This window comes from Chelonoidis abingdonii, chromosome 8 (genome assembly GCF_003597395.2).
Source record: "Chelonoidis abingdonii isolate Lonesome George chromosome 8, CheloAbing_2.0, whole genome shotgun sequence".
NCBI lineage: Eukaryota > Metazoa > Chordata > Testudines > Testudinidae > Chelonoidis > Chelonoidis abingdonii.
This window is the reverse complement of record NC_133776.1, coordinates 55,546,233-55,562,810: the sequence shown is the minus strand read 5'-3', so window position 1 is coordinate 55,562,810 and position 16,578 is coordinate 55,546,233. Positions and strand designations below refer to the sequence as shown.

General features: G+C 45.9%; 1 protein-coding gene across 3 annotated transcripts in view; it reads right to left on the bottom strand.

Annotated features, from left to right (window-relative positions):
- The window catches only part of SLCO2A1 (solute carrier organic anion transporter family member 2A1), a 114,598-nt gene that overhangs the window by 87,090 nt on the left and 10,930 nt on the right, over window positions 1-16,578 (bottom strand). Inside the window, exon 1 of one of the 3 annotated variants that reach the window (XM_032769805.2) lies at window positions 15,670-15,743. The exons of 1 other annotated variant lie outside the window; for it this stretch is intronic. The gene's annotated coding sequence lies outside the window, so the exon portion shown is untranslated. Of the gene's footprint in view, window positions 1-4,475; window positions 4,595-15,669; window positions 15,744-16,578 lie in introns of those variants that run through there. One more of the 3 variants, XM_075068622.1, reaches the window with a different exon arrangement.

The window sequence follows — 16,578 nt, the reverse complement described above, 5'->3', positions numbered from 1 at the left end:
TGGGGTTATGTTTGCACAAAGAACTGATTTATTTAAACTGCTTTACGGGCCGGGGGCGGGGGGGGGGGAAGGAGAGGAGGGCAGGTTCTCATTTGCGCAGGAGGAGGAGCTGGGTTTCAATTTGAATATTTTCTCAGAAATGCCAGACTGAATAGATGATGCCTGAGGCTTTCCAGTATGTACAATCATGCACGGGAGAAAAAACCTGGCAAAGGGATCCCCTAGAAAACAGCGGCACAATAGCAGTCTAATTTATTTTAATGTTCTTCAAGTGCCTTCACACCAAACAGCCTAGTTGTAAATTGCTTCTTCCTAAGAGTTGTGCTAGTATGGAGGTGATCTTGGGAATGATAAGACGACCTGTGAATAAAGCTATACATGATCCTGCACACTGCTTCGTGTGGCCAGATCCCTGTGCCCACACAGGAGTCCTTTGACTTCAGGGGGGCTCTGAATAGGGTGACCAGATAGCAATTGTGAAAAAACAGGACAGGGGGTGAGAGGGTAATAGGCACCTATATAAGAAAAAGTCCCAAAAAACAGGACTGTCCCTTTAAAAACGGGACATCTGGTCACTCTAGCTCTGAGTGGATACTGGAGTCTCCCTGCACAAAGCAGTTTGCAGGATTGGGAGCATAGCTGGTGCTAAACACAGAGCTGAGTGAATAATTCTCTTAAAACAATTTATGCAGTTAATTTAACCTCTTTTTTGCACACAGCCTGTAGAACTCATTGAGACAAGATATCCCAGAGTATACCACTTTAGCAGCATTTATTGAGATATTAGACATTTAGATAACAAGAATATCCAAAGTTATAATGGTTAATACCAAAAAATAAAGCAAAGGTTTTTGAAGGGCTTCTGCACTTCAGTGAAGCTCTGGATTAGGAAGATTATACCTCCTGCAGAGTTTCTTACACCTTCCTTTTAAATACTTAGCCATTGTTAGACAGGATATTGGACTCTCCAATCTACTCTGGCTATTCCTATATTCTTTTTTTCTCCTTGCAAAGTATCCATGAGCTGACTGTGATATCTTTATATTCATTCATTATGAACAGTCAAAGATTTTTTTTTTTAAAAAAAACTTTAGATAGCTCACAAATGTAAACTTGACCAGAACTGATTAGCTATGATTGGTCAGGTAAATCACATGGTATTGTTTCCACTTCATGATTGCAAAAGCTTGTAAACACTTCCACCGTGAATACTAAATTTGCTTTCCAAGAACATTTGGGCCAGTAACCTTCGATTACTGTCGTTAGCAGAAAGCGAAGACAGTAAGGGAGGAGCAGAGCAAAGCGAATACTTTAAAATAGTCAAATTAATTCTTAGGAACTCTTTTTTGCAGTACTTGGCCAACTTTAGTAAATAAACTTCTGGGTGAGCTGCTGGGGCTGCTCTGGATTTTAAATTGGGAGCCGTTTAGCATCAGTTATAGTGGCTCAGCCAGTGAGAAACTCCCCTTTAAGTATAGAATTGCTGCCTGAATAACACAGGGGCAGGTTTGAATTTGAGACTGAGGTGCACTCAAGGATCCCCGCTGATTCCAGGGGCCTAAGAAAACTCTCAGATTTCCTTAAATCTCTCCCCCCAACCCCCGTGCAATTACAGCCTTGAAAACATAGATCACCAGGGCTGAGAGCCAGCCACTGGTTTCCCCTAAAGTGCCTCAGCCTTGGGCTGAAAAGACCCTGGCCCTAGCTCCCTCGATATTTAGGAGAACCCCAGATGAGTTCATGACTATGTGGAGGGCAAGGACAGCCAGGCTGCTGAGGTGGGCACTAGGGTGAGCATAAGTTCCGCTCCACTCCAAGGCAGATTCTTGGTACAACACCTAGTGCAGTAACCTTTGGCCACAATAGCAGGAGAGGCAGCATTGACAGAGCATGGGGCTGAGAAAAAGGGATTCCAATGCTCTAAACCTGGCTCTGTGACCTTGGTCACATCACCTAACTCTCCTGCCTTAGTGTCCTCATTGGTAAATAACACTGCTGACTTACTGACCTCCCGGGAGGATAGGGTGTAGCTATGCCAACCAGGTAGCTAACATCTGAGGCACTTTGTACCTGTGTAAGTGACTTCATAGGTCCAAGGCAGCGAGAGTCAGGCCCAATCTCTGTACAAGGAGATAGTTACTCTTGGGATGTCAGCACCTTGTGCAAATGGCTCCTCATGGCTCAGATCCAGTTGCTTGTATTTAGGTGGGGTAGGGTGGCAAAAAATTATGTCACAGTCCCCCAAGCCGTCTCAAAAACAGAATGCTCCAAGTGGGTCTGAAGGTACCAAGCAGACACACCCTTTGTTACAAAATGGGGTATTTCCACTAATTGACTAAGTATCCCTCTGTATAGCTCTCCAGTAAACAAGCAACATAACACCCGCAAAGTCTGACTCTGGGTTGATGGGAGTGTTGCACCTCAAAAGTGTGTTTTCTGCATTAATGAAGATAGCAGCAGGTTGCACTGTGCAGGGAGTAACTTTACCAACTGGCCCCATGTGGAGCTTAAGTGCTTTGCTGGATCAGGGCCCAAATGCCTTATTTATCTGGAAAGGGCATTTTTTCCTGCTTTATTTGCAACCAAAAAAAAAAGGTCTTCATAGATGGATTTAAATTCACCAGATATACCTTAAAATAAAAAAATAAAAAAAAACCCAAAAAGAACCCCAACAGCTGCTGGCAAAAAGCATCAGCCCACAGTACAGGGCACATTGCCTCTAGCCAGGTCATCAGCACTCTCAGAGGTTTGATGTTATTTGCAAACGGAGACACTGTATCATAGAAGAGAACAACAATTAGAGATGGGAAGCCGATTGTGATAAAATAGTCCCAGGCTACATGGGTTACTGGTCTGACCCAACATACTAATGCTTCTGTTCCCACTGCTCAACTACAGTCCATGTCAGCAGGATATTCACTTATGTTGTACTTATCAAGCAAGACCCCCAATCCAGTTAGAGTGGGTGCTTAAATCCCTTGATGTTAGGGTTGGGCCTTAAGTACGTGCTGAAGTGCTTTGCAGAACTGAGGCCTTAATCTTTTGGCCTGGATGTGGATTAGCACCTGTGGAAGTAGCAGCCTCCAACAGTGCTTGCACTTGCAGAGTGCCATTGCTATAACTGTGGTTGAGCCTCTCTCTGCAAGGGGTTCAGAAGAGAGACGGCTTTTTACACAACACACTTGTGCAAGGGCCACACACAGAGGTGAAAGTAAGGCAGTACGGGCCAGTACGGCATACCCATAAAAGTGGCCACCAGTACCAGCCCATACAGGTGACTTTAAAGTGCTGCCATGGCAGCGCTCTAAGGACCCTGCTTAAAGTGCTGCAGAGCTTTAACATCATTGCCCCCTGTACACCCACCCCCAGGCCACCAATGGGTGGGCAAAAGGAGCAGCTGCCCCAGGGCTGGCAATTTAAAAGGGCTTAGAGCTCCAGCCACTGCTGCCACTACCGCCAGAGCCCCAGGCCTTTAAATCACTGCTGGAGCCCAGGATGGCGCAGGCCAGGCAGCATGGATGGGCTGGCTGAGGAACACTGATCCGCTGCCCCACCCCTTCCACTCAAGGGCCCACCCCTTTCAGGAGGCCAAGAGCCAGCCCCCATACCAGTAAGAGTTCAATTTTACTTTCACCCCTGGCCACACACAACCTGCTAAACAATGGCTGATTTGCAATGAATATTCAGTGGCCACAGACAAAGCCATTTGAGCACCTTTATATAAGTAAAGACAGCTCACCTCCCACTGTGCACAATAGCTAAGACACTAACTGATGCAGAAACACTCAAAGCATAACCATACTAAGTGCTAACTCAACAAACTCACACTGTCATGGTAGACTCTCTCCATCTTAAGCATCACCATCTATGGCAGAAGTTCTGCTGGCCAAATTTATACCCTTAGCTACACCTGTGCCACCCCATTTTCTTCAGCAACACCTGTGCAAACCCATTCCAGCCTAAGAGGTTACACGGGTGCCACTGAAGGCATCATATGCAGAAGGTGCTTCATTACTCAGTGAATGGTCAACTTAACCCAGGCCATCATGGAGGTGTGCTCACACCTCTCAGCTACTGTCTACTTATAAGAGAAACCCCAAATTCTGGACCCAAATTTACTCCCATTTGGTACAGAGCTGGTGGTCTTGCTCTTATATTATTTTAAATTACAGCCTTCAAAACAATGAGTCATGCAACGGAAGTGGCAAAACATATTTCTGCTGAGAATGTGAATCCTGCCTCATCTTAAGAATTCTCCATATTGTCCTCATTTTGAATCTTTACCCCACAGTTGAGTTTTGGCAAGCTGAGTGGTATAGCTTATGGATTTAGTGCATAGGAAGAAACTGATTTACAGCAGAGGGAGAGGAATTTAGCTTCAAATTCTTATTACACTTCTTTATGTGATATTGGCAAAATTAAGTACTAGCAGGAAAATCTCAGTGTGTGGTTTGATTTGGTTTGGTTTACAGTACCTCAGGGATACGTTTCTTTTTGAGGCTTTGAAATCAGATCCTCCTTAAAATGGTCATACTTCTTGCACTGCCATGGGATAACTCCACACTGGAATTAATCACTTGGAATTAAAGGAAAAGGAATCAGTGCAGTAAACTGAATGCAAGTCCAACCATTATTGGCATTCCCACCTGCTGCCAGGGCCGTTTTTTTGCCGCCCCCAAGCAAAAAAAAAAATAAAAAAAAAATGCCACCCTTGGAATTGTGCCTCCCCATGCACATGCTTGTTTTGCTGGTGCCTAGAGCCGGTCCTGCCTGCTGCTCTAAGATTGCCCTTGCCAGTTGGTCACATGTAGGAGGTGGTGATGGGCAGCAGAATAGGACTATAAAATAGTTAGCTAGACAGTATTCCCGGAGGGTAGAAAGCAGGAAGCTGGTAGCGTATTTCAGAAATGCATGGCCAGAATACTAGAGGTACTGACCCCAATCCTCAGGTCTGGGTGAACTCAGTCTACATCACCTTGGTTACTCCCCAGTTCTAAAGCCTCAGGTCTTCTCTAAATTAATCCCAGTTCCCCATTGCCCCAAATCCAAATGGCCATTCTGGGGGTTGAGAATACTCTATTCATGGCCCCTTTTCCCAGCTATGCTGCAGGCTTCAGGCACCCAGGGATTCCCCTATGCTGAATTTATTCCCATCTGGTGAGATCCACCAGCTTTGCAGTCCCTTTGTGCCATGAAAGTGGCTCAAGGAGGCCATCAAAGATCCTAACATCAAGCCCATTTCCCCTCATTTACACCATCAGACTGTTTGCCCCACCTCACTCTCCTCCAAAGCAGCAATCAGAAAGAAGTATATCCGGCCTGATCCACCACTCCGTTATTCCAGTTTCTGGCTGGCATCACCTCATTGATGGCAGTGAAGCTACACTGGTGTAGAAGTGGAGGGACACAGTGGGGAATCAGGCCCTTTTAAATATGGTTAAGTGGAGCCTGCATCAACCAAAACATGAAGACTCTGCTCAGCCTGTAGATTGCTACGTCCCCTCTAAGGGTATGTCTGCGCAGCAGTGGGGAGGTGTGATCACAGCATGTGTAGATGGACCTCAGCTAGCTTGTGTCTAATTAGATCGAGTTGCAATAGCAGCGAAGCTGCAGCAGCATGGGCTGTGGCCACTTGAGTATGCGCCTAGGGTCCTCAGGGTGGAGGGGCTTCACTGCTATTGTTACTGGTGATAGCGCTGATCAACATGTGGTGTAACTGCATCTCCCCATTGCAGTGTAGACATACCCTGTAGCAGCTTGTGCTACACAAGGCTGGGAAAGAGTCTTGGTGAAATCTGCCTGCCTCCCCAACCCAGGCAGCTTTAATAATAACCGTAATGCTGCTCATTTCCTGCATATTTGTGCCAAAAAAAAGTTGGGGGTGTCTCTAAGGGGTGAGTCCCAGACTGACTACTCTCCTTGATCTGGTTTTAATTGGGCACTGGCCAATAACTGGATTCCAGGCCTCAGTTGGACTCCATCCACTCTACCGAACCCATTCTTCTCAGTGATCTTTGGCCTGCAAGTTCTCAATAGCAGCACCGCATACACAAGTACAAGGAGTTAGCAGCAAAAATAACACTGCTTGTTCCTGAGGCAAGACGAGATACTGCTGTTTGTTCTCTGGGAGGGACCTTTGTCCACGACAGCAGCAAGCGGTATAATTTCACAGCGCTCTGTACACGCTGATTAGGGGGGCCCACCAGCTACACTGGAGTCGGGCTCAGCAAAATGTTTGTTTAATTATTCTTTTTTTTAAATAAAAGGCATTTCATTCACTGCAGTCTTCCAATTAGCTTCTAGAGAACGCTGGCCTGACATTTTAGTATAGCCACTGGCTGATCTTTCAGTGCAGAGACAAAGCCACTTGGTACCACCCAAACAGCAGAATGGAAGTATAGTTACTCCTGTGGGGGAAAGCAAGCACTTCAATCACTGCTGTTTTCCCCACAGCCAGCTGGGAGAGGGGCAGTCTGCAGCTGTATATAACACTTCATGGAATATTTCATAAAATGTGTTGATGCAAAATTGCAAGCTAGTGAAGATACAACCAGAAACTTTTGGGCTTCGGCTCTGAAAGGCACGACACATGGAATCGCACATTCTTAAGAACAGTAAATATTTCGGTCTTACTGTTTTTTCCCTCTTATGGCCGAGAAGATTCATTGGTACAGGAACACCTGGTATTATTATTACTGTTTATATTACATTGCAGGAACCTAACTGAGATCAGGGCCTCATCGTGCTTGGTGCTGTACAAAATACAGAGTAAAAGACAGCTCCTGCCCCAAAGAACTTACAGTCTAAATAGACAAAGGAACGATTTCCCCCATTTTACAGCTGGGGAGCTAAGGCAGATAAAGCGACTTGCCCCGCATTGCCTATGGCAAGGCGGGGAGCTAAAGCCCACATCTCCTGAATCCCAGTCTGGTGACTTAACCCTGATGTGAGACACTTAGACCCAAAGCTGAATGTTTCTTATTATTGGTTATGGAGCATTATTAATATGATCCACACTGGACAACGCAGACACACACAATCATGCTAGGCAGGCAGGATAAGTCAGACACACAGAGCTTGATTTCAAGAGATTCAGCATGGTGCAAGCACACTGACTGCTGAGCTTTCTTGAAAATCTGGCCCCCTAGTTAGGTGCCTAAATGGAAGCTGAGCACTCTGTAAATTGAAGTATCAGGAAGTAGCTGTGTTAGTCTGTATCCACAAAAACAACAAGGAGTCCGGTGGCACCTTAAAGACTAACGGATTTATTATTTGAAAGCTTATGCCCAAATAAATCTTTTAGTCTTTAAGGTGTCACTGGATTCCTTGTTGTTTCTGTAAATTGAATGAGTGTGCTGAGCCCTTGGAAATCTGACCAAGAGCTCTTTTGAAAATCTTGCCCACAATGCACCAGCTGACAAGGTGAGAGAAAAATCTCAGAACATTGGAAACATTGCTTGTCATTTTATGTGAAATTATCCACCCTGATGGATTACCGGTGCTACGCTTTGTGGAGGACGTGAGCTAGAAGGAGGGGGCTGAGTGAAGAGGGGCTGGTCATTCAGCACAGGGCCAGGCAGGGAGCTCTAAACACAGGGTGAGGTGTGGAGAAGACTATTGAACTACACCTGAGTGGGAAATGGTTTCCCCATCTCATTAAACTTTTTTGAAAATATTCCTGTTCTGTATCAGAACAAAGCTGAGACCTTTGGAAATTTTTCATATAAAAAGAGAGAGAGACACACACGCACACCCCAAAATGGCCAAAAGTTAGATGGGTAGGGCCCTCACTTGGGATGCAGGAGAATCAGGTACAAGTCCTTCCTTTGAATCAGACAGATTAGGGACTTGAAGCTGGGTCTCCCACATCCCAGATAACTGCCCAAATCACAGGGCTGCAGAGTTAATCTCTCTCTGGCCTACTAAACATTTAATTATTTATATCAAGCAGAACAGCTCCAGGCGGAAAATGGAGATTATCCTGTGACACAAAGGCCCCTTGGCAAAGAGTCCTCTCATCTTTGCAAACAACTCTTGTCTCAGACCTACAAACTCACTACATCAAATACATTGCTTACAGGGTAATTGTCCGTAAAAGGTAACATGTAAGGTCTCTACTGAAAGCATAATCCTGGCACAATGTGTGTATGGGTGATATTGATATTTAAGGAATAACATAACTATATTGATGTTTATGCCCTGATGGTTGTAAGGTTAAAAGATGTCACCAGGTAGTAATATTATTCAGTGATGGCCTATTCATGCAGAGAGAGTGGCCACATCTCCTGGTCAGCCAGCGACGTAATGCCAGGCTAAACTGTCCACCATTGCTTCATCCCAGAACAGTCAATGGAAAACCATCAAAGACAACTGCAAACAATCGAAACCCCTTGGAGGTCAAGAAGGAACATTACAACAGACAGGGGTTGGCCTTGTCTATGGATAAGGACAGACTGTTTCAGTATAACTTAGAGTGGGGATAGGCCCTCTGGATCCATTCACTGAGGAGCCATCTTGTTGAGTGGGGGTGTTTTTCATGAAAGTTTGGATCCTAGTTCCTGGGAAGCCAGCCAGCTCTGCAACAGACTGAACTTTGGGGGAACAACCAACAATATTAGATAGGCAAGGGAACTATTGATAAGTGTAGTCCATAGTTCACATTTTATTATCTTGTTTTGTATTGTAACCATTTGTTTCCATCACACCCTTTTGTTCCTCTCCCTATTCATTCTTAAATAAACCTTTTGTTTCATTACAAGTGCTGTATGTTACATAGGAGCAGTAGTTTAAGGTAAAACTGGGATAACACTGCGCCTTTGGGACAGAGGATGTGGGATGTCTGTGAGTAGCCAGTGTCAGGTGCTGGGTACCAGAGGGGGATGCTTCAAGGGGACTGAGGCGCACTTTGTGTTAACCTGAAAGGCAAAGTCATGGCTGTTATAGATCGAAGGAAAGTGCTTGAGTGACTGAAAAGCTGACACTCTATTAAGCACCAGCATGACTCCCTCAGGCTGGAGGCTGGGGGCAATAAGGTGATTCACAGTCCTGGAAACATCAAGAACTGTTACTCTAGCATAGGCAGTGGTTTGGGTACTCCACAGGGATTTAGAAGACCCAGGTTCAAGGCCTTGCTCTGATTTTGACCTGAAAAACTCTTCCTGGTGAAAATTTTGTTGGAACTGATATGTTCCCATGAAAAGTTTTGGGTGTGATACAATGGCATTTTCCGAACAAAAACCTGTTAAGTCAAAAAATTGCCAACCAGCTGTATACCAAAGGGGCATGCAGGCTGATCTCTTGATAGAATGAGTAGACAGCAAGACAGGGTAGAGGATTATGGCATATTGAATGATCTGAGGGAAGTAAACAAAGAAAGCCCACGGTGGAATTGTTTGGTGTTTGCTGGTCTTTCATTTCATGGGCTTGGTTGGGCTGTTCTGAACAGCATTAGGGCAGATACAACATTATCCCATTAGCTTTTAAAAATGAATTTGCTGCAGCTGCATTTGTGCCCTTTCTGTAAGTGTTGTCCATGAACATCTGAGTATAACTGTTTACTGAGATTTAACTGTGAACCCTGCAGGCTTGAGTTCTCACAGGCAGAGACTTTTAAACTTGCAAGTGCAAGTTGTTTCCACTGGAAATATGGGATGGGTCATTACATGACACAGCAGGGGGTCAAAACTCTGCCTCAGAGCTCTGGCACAGAGGCAAGTAAGGGAACCAGACAAAGATCTACCCACTCCCTTCACAACCAGGGCTGGGTGTGCGCACGCAATTACTTTGTGTCAGTGACTGTGATGATGACAACAGCTTACAAACTGTGACAGCCAGACTGGTTTCACTCTGCCAACAATCATCTTTGATCAAGATCTGAATTGCTGCTAAGAGGAAGCAACTCCTGTTCCTTGAAAGACAGACAGCTGACTCACAAGCTAACGCCTTCCTTCAGAAACAGCAAACATTTGCAAGAGGGCTTATCAGCATCCCAGAAGGACTTCTCCCAACAGCAGACAACCAGTTCCTCCCAGGGTGGAGGATTGCAAATGGTGTCTCTACCTTCCAAGGAACATTTGAGAAAACAAAGATTGAACCCAAAAGAGGAAGTGACAGTGTTAACCCAGAGGTGAATACAGTCCTGAATGGAATTGGAGCAGGTCCAGAGAAACACCCCTTGGAGAAGAGGTCAGGGTTAGGTTGGGGTCAGTTAACATGGCCCTGACCATTTCTAGCACTCTATTAGAGTTGATCTCGACCAGGTAATTCAAGGCAACCTATTTCTACATTAGGAGAAAGGCTGGAGTTAGCTAATGTGTTAACTGACTCTGCTTTAAATTCAACATCCTATTCTAGACAACCCCCGTGAGGGATGGTGGTGCAGGCAAGCCTTTGTAGATAGTAAATCAGGAACATCAAATAAACTTGAAAGGTACAACAAGGCTGTGAGGATGATTTGGGAGACTGGATATCAGAGGGATGTGACTTTAGCAGACTGAGATCCTGGAAGGGCCAGGGTGGGAGAAAGAGAAGCCTTACATTTATTTCTAGAGAGTGGTGTAATAGAACCCCAGGGGAACATATCTAGATGAGCTTTGCAGACGTTCAGACTAGACCTCTTAGACTCATAGACTCATAGGTCAGAAGGGACCAATATGATCATCTAGTCTGACCCCCTGCACAAGGCAGGCCACAAAACCCTACCCATACACATTTATAACAATCCCTCTTAAGCAGACTCTTTTTTGTCTGATCACTGTATGCTGAATGTCTTGCTTAGAAATAGGCTACTTGAGTTCCAAGGTCAAATTCCTCCCTGCTGGTAACTCCTCTGAAGTCAGTGGAGTTATACAAGGGCGAAGCTTGGCCTTTAGACTGTTGGGGGGGCTACCCATTATTTTTAATGGAATCTGAGCATATAAATCCTCAGACAGATTTAAAAATCTCAGCCTTTGAGCATTTCACACTGAACAGCCCAGAGAGGAAAACAACCTTCAACCTTCAGAAAGAGGAAGTGAGAAACGGATTATTGGAGCATACCTCACTTGGGATTCTCAGTAAAAAGGGCAGAGATTAAGAAATCATTTCCCATCAATTTGCAAGAACATGGCCAGATGGGTGCCTGGTAAATATCTGCTGACCATGAATGAGACCCTAGCTTAAGGGTGACAGGGTCCAGAGCAGTACCCTCATAGTAATATTTTAATGAAATAATTGTTTGTTTTGCCGTAGCACCTCAGAGTCCTGCTCACAGAGCAGGAGCTCATTGCCCGACAGTTCAGACCTCAAAAAATTTACAAGCTAGAATGTCAGTATCCTGTACCAGAAGCAATTACATGACTCAGACAAGAATCTAACTACCCTATTCAAAGCAGGATTGCATTTTTGCGCAATTGTTTTGTGTGAATGTGATGAGAAAGAAGTTAATATAACTCTTTTCTTTGACAATACATTTTACAGTCATCTCATTATGGCAGGAATGATGCCTTAAGCAAGGCTTGAGTGGTCTAGAAAGGCAAAGATTTAACATTTTGCTAAAATTCCCTATTCCTGTTAGTCTGCTACCTTGCTCTACTTCTACTTCTGCAGGAGAAACTCAAACCCTTTCAGGCTCTACTGATTATAAGAGTTACACTCCCATAGTCAAGGAACACAAACAATAACGTGGTTTATGTGCCTCGTCACAACTCAAATGTCAAATATCAGGGAACAATAGCAGCAGCTAAGTGTTTGTGATCCAATCTTAGAGGGCCACAAGTGGGGTGAAAAAGGTAAGTACATTTGATTAACAAAGAATACACTAGAAAACTGCATTCTACTCGCTGAAAGTCAAGAATGAGGCTGAATTAATCAATCACTTTAAATTATTCACTCAATTCTAGTCAAAACAGTTGATCTTATTTCCACACTGGGAAGGTAATGGAATGCCTGGGAATACGGGTTGTAAGGTTTGCAAAAAAATGGCTCAGAAAGCTCTGGCTTAGTTGTTGACCTTGCACCTGCCTTTCCAGCAGGCATCATAAGCCAAATTCCAGGTTCCCACCATTGACCCAGTTTTGTTCCTGTAGCTGTGGTAGACTATAAATTGCAAGGCAACGCCCAGCTCAGAAATGCATATGAGGCAGGAAGGGATAGATGGGAGTGAGGGCTGACTTCCTTGGAAGGCTATTGAAATGCAGCTTAAGTCATTTTTGAGATGTCTTAGGGCTGAAGTTTTACAATGTGCCCTCAATAAGGGGCGGCATGTGGCTGTGCAGCACCAGCCACCCTGAGGGATCAAACGGTGACTATTCTACAGGGGCTTTACGCTGCGCCCATCGCCGTGGTGTTTGAGTGCCAGCCCGTAGCACGACGCCTGACATGCCCACTCAGGCACCCCTCGCTCCCCGGGGCAGTAGCCTGTGCTGACCCCTCTCCCCTACTTAGCTCACTCTCCACAGCAGCTCCCCCGCGGCCGCCTCCCCCCCCCACGAACCAGCAGCCAGGCACAAGGGGGCGCCACCTGCTCCCTGGCTGGGCCAAAGGGACAGGTTCATGACAGAGCCCCCGAGCAGGTCCCCGCCAGGCACTTAGGGGACTGGTGGGTGCAGAGAGGATCCCTTCTTGGGCTGCTCATGGGGGGACAGGGCAGGTCCCCAGCACACCAGGCATCAGGCCCTCCTGGTCCTACCTCTGCGCAGGCTCCATTGGCTCCAACCACAAGGCCGCCAGCCCAGCCGCCAGCCTGGCCCCTCCAGGCCCAGAGCCACCTGACCCAGCAAGGCCCTGCCGCTGGCTGTTGCTTTTTTCTGATGGGAGGGGGCAGGGGCAGGATGGGCTGCTCCGCTTTCCACAGGGGGAGAGGGGAGGGTGTGGACTCTCCCAGCCTGGGAAGCTCCCAGCAGCTCAGGGCCTGCTCCCCCTCCCTTGCTGTGAAAAGTGAGCTGGCCCAGCCATACCCCTTGCCTCCTTCCCCGTGTATAAATAACTGCCACCTCCTGCAGGCATTCCCTCCAGAATGGTCTGGGTGCAGGGTCCCCCGCCTCCTCCCTCCCCGCCTCAGCCCAGCTGGCTGCCGCTCCCTACCCAGCAGGACCCTCCCACTCTTTGCAGAGCTGGATTGATGCAACCCAGGTCCCCAGGCAGGCTGGCCTTGTAGTTGGAGCCAATGGAGCCTGCGCAGAGATAAGGCTGGTAGCACAGAGGGACCTCAGTGCTTTCCCCAGCTGGCAGGAGGTATCTGCTTGGGTGGACTGGCTCAGCCTGCTGTACTCTTCCCCTTCTATCCCACACACAAGTCCCCTTGTTGGACCTTCTTAGAGCAGTGAGTCTTAGCGTTAACACTCCATGGAGATGCATGGGGCAGATCCTCCCTCTTAGAGCTATTGTGTCAGGCTCTCTGCAAATTCCGGCAGGCATTGCTCCCTTGGTTCCCCCTCTCAAAGCTATTGTGTCAGGTTCTCTGCAGACTCAGTGGTTGCGTACATGGGGAAATTTTACTGTCATAATTATACAGGAATAATTATACCAGTATAATACCATATGTGGACACTCTTATTCTGGAATAAGTGCCTTTTTATGGTTTAGCACTTAAACCACTTCCAGTGCAACATAAGGTAAAGGAAAAATAGGCTCTCATATTGCAAAATGAGTGTCAACATAGGGAGTAATAGTGGTAAAACTACAGTGGGGTAATTATTCCAGTATCATTACGCCAGTAAACTTCCGCATGTAGACAAGTCCTGAATCTGCAGAGACCCTAACACAATAACTAAATTATGCTGCTGGTTGGGTTTACAGCACTGCAGCAGTTGCAGCACTGGTGGTGGGTTTACAGCACTGCAACTTACTCACCGTCCACACTTGCAAGGCACATACAGCGCTGCATCTCGCTGGCTGCAGCGCTGGCTGTACTCCTGCTCTGCCTGGGGTATAACGATTGCAGCGCTGGTGATGCAGTGCTGCTTCGCCAGTGTGGCCACCAAAAGTGCTGTAATTGGCCTCCAGAGGTATTCGGAGGTATCCCAGAATGCCTATGCACCACTCCCAACAGCGCTGCAAATGCTGCAAATGTGGCCACACTGCAGCACTTTCCCTACACAGCTGTACGAAGACAGCTGTAACTCCCAGCGCTGTACAGCTGCAAGTGTAGTCATACACTAAACTTCTCTGTGTAGACAAGCCCTCAGGCAGATGCAACTGCATTAGTTACACTTGGGTCATTGTTTAAGCTTTTCTTTGCAATTAAGAGGGCTAGAACCCTTCCCCACCCTTTTTTAATGACAGTTGAGTACCTGAGGTTTTAATCCTCTTCTGTTTCCCACCCCCCCACACACACACACTGTTCAGTGGATGCTCCCCCACTCACTTATTTGGATCTTTCCCTTGCACCTGGCTATTTCACTGCTCCCCTCCTCTTTTGTTCCTGGTGGCTCAGCTCTTGCTACTACGCCAGTTATGAGTCAGCAGCAGGAAGGTGAAACTGACAAGTAGAGCTGGTTGAGAAATGTTTGAAAATTATGACAAAAAACATTTTTTTTCATTTTCATCAACATTTTTTCTTTGAAAAATTTCAGGTTTGGTTAGGGGGAAAAAAAAACCTCCCAAAACTATAAGCCTCCAAAATTTAAGATTTTTGGTTTCTAAAAACAGAAGGACAAAAAAAAATCAGTTTTTGATTTTTCAATGACAAATGTGGACATTTGAGTTCAAAGGAAAAGCCATTTTCCATTGAAAAAAATATCATGGAAAAGTTTAGATCTGCCATAATGACAAGTTTTCCACTCGTTGATGTACTTCAGACAGATGAAATGTTCTGCAACAACTCACATCCACAAAGGATTAGAACCCAAAGCTGAGCTTTTAAAAAGCTGTCTAGGAAATTTAGATACCCAATTTCCATTAATCTTAATGCTTCCACATCCCGTAGGTTGCTCTGAAAATCTCAGCCTAACAATCATTTTATTTCTAATCTGCTTGCTCCCCACTTCTGCCCTTTGCCAAAGAACAAGGAGTGCTGTACAAGCCACTAAAGAAGGTCACAATGATAAATAAAATAAATACAAAACACTAATAAAAGACCACCTGGTGGAGGCAGAAGCCAATTCAAAGCCAGGCAGTTCCAAGAGAATGATTGCTCATGTTTGTTCTCCGCATTATTTTATAAGGGCAGGTAAGGCACAGTGCTGGGTTGTTTATCAGAGTGTCTTGGAAATTTTTTGTAAAAGGTCTGTTTCACTGGGGAGAGAATGAAAGAAAGATCTAGTACACTTCATTTCTAATATCTGGCTTCAACAGCGGGTTCATGGTGGGTGCACTGAAGGTCTTTAAATTCTAAGTACTATTCAGTATGTAACAGCAGGTCCCTTTAGATGAGCAGTACACAATGTAAACAGTAGATAAGAGAATTCATTCTCATATCAAAATACATATTTTTTATAGTATTTACTCATTTTATTAGAGTAGCAGCCACCACTGTAGTTCAAATTGCACAAGCATTTAAGTTCAACCCTTTGTTTCAGTTCCTTATAACTTTCCAAAACGCTTCCCATTTGGCCTGAAATCTTCAAGGTTTGATCTCTGCCAGATGGCGACATTTTCTGAGGAAAATTAGTTCAGCCACTATTGAATAAGAAGAAAGTGAAAGTAGTACCCTTTTTCTGTTATTAAAAACTCCCAAAACATTCTTCTTACCTTCGTTTTGTTTTGAACTGCAGTCTCAGTGAAACAGTTGGGGGTAGAAAGTTGAAATTTGGCAGGGAAATAGCCATCATACACTACGCAAGCAGCCAACTAACATCACCAGACAGGCACTGCGGTGGAACCCCCAAGGCAAGCGGAAAAGAGGCCGTCCAAGAAACACCTGGCGACGCGACCTTCAGGCTGATAGCACGCCCCTTGGAATTCAGGGTTGAATCGTAATCCGCGGGGGGTTCTGGGTGAAATGTCATAGTATCTTCCTTCCTCCGGGAAACCATCAGCTGACAATCCTTTCGCGCCGTTTTTCCCTGGATTGCCCTGGCAGACGCCATAGCAACGGCAACCATGGAGCCCGTTCAGCTTTTTTTTTTTTCCGGCATGTATGTGTCCTGGATGCCGCGGATGAGAGAGGCGATACCCAGTGCTTACACCGCAGCATTCACTTGCTTTGCAATGATAGCAGAGATGGTTACCGGTCGTTCTGTGTACCCTACTGCCGGAGAAAAATGGCAACGGATGACGGTTATCTCTCCGTCTCTGTACTGTCCGCTGCTATCATGAGTGCCCCTGGCTGAAATCAGCCGGGGGCGCAACGCAAAAGCAAAATTGGGATTGATCACTTGGGACTGAGTCAATCCCCTCCCTTAGGTTTTCTAAAATAGAGTAGTCTCGCCTAGAATAGGGGCAAGTGCATTAGAGGACCAGTGTATCAGAGCGCAGCTGCTCCGTGTCAGTATTCACAGGGGTCCCTGCAACAACCCCACCTGTTTGATTCCCTCCTCCCCAACCTTCGGGCTACCGTGCAGTGTCCCCCTCCCCTTTGTGTCATGAAGTTATAAAGAATGCAGGAATAGAAAAGAGACCTTGTTAGTTGAGATGAAATGAGGGGAGCAGCTCCGGGGC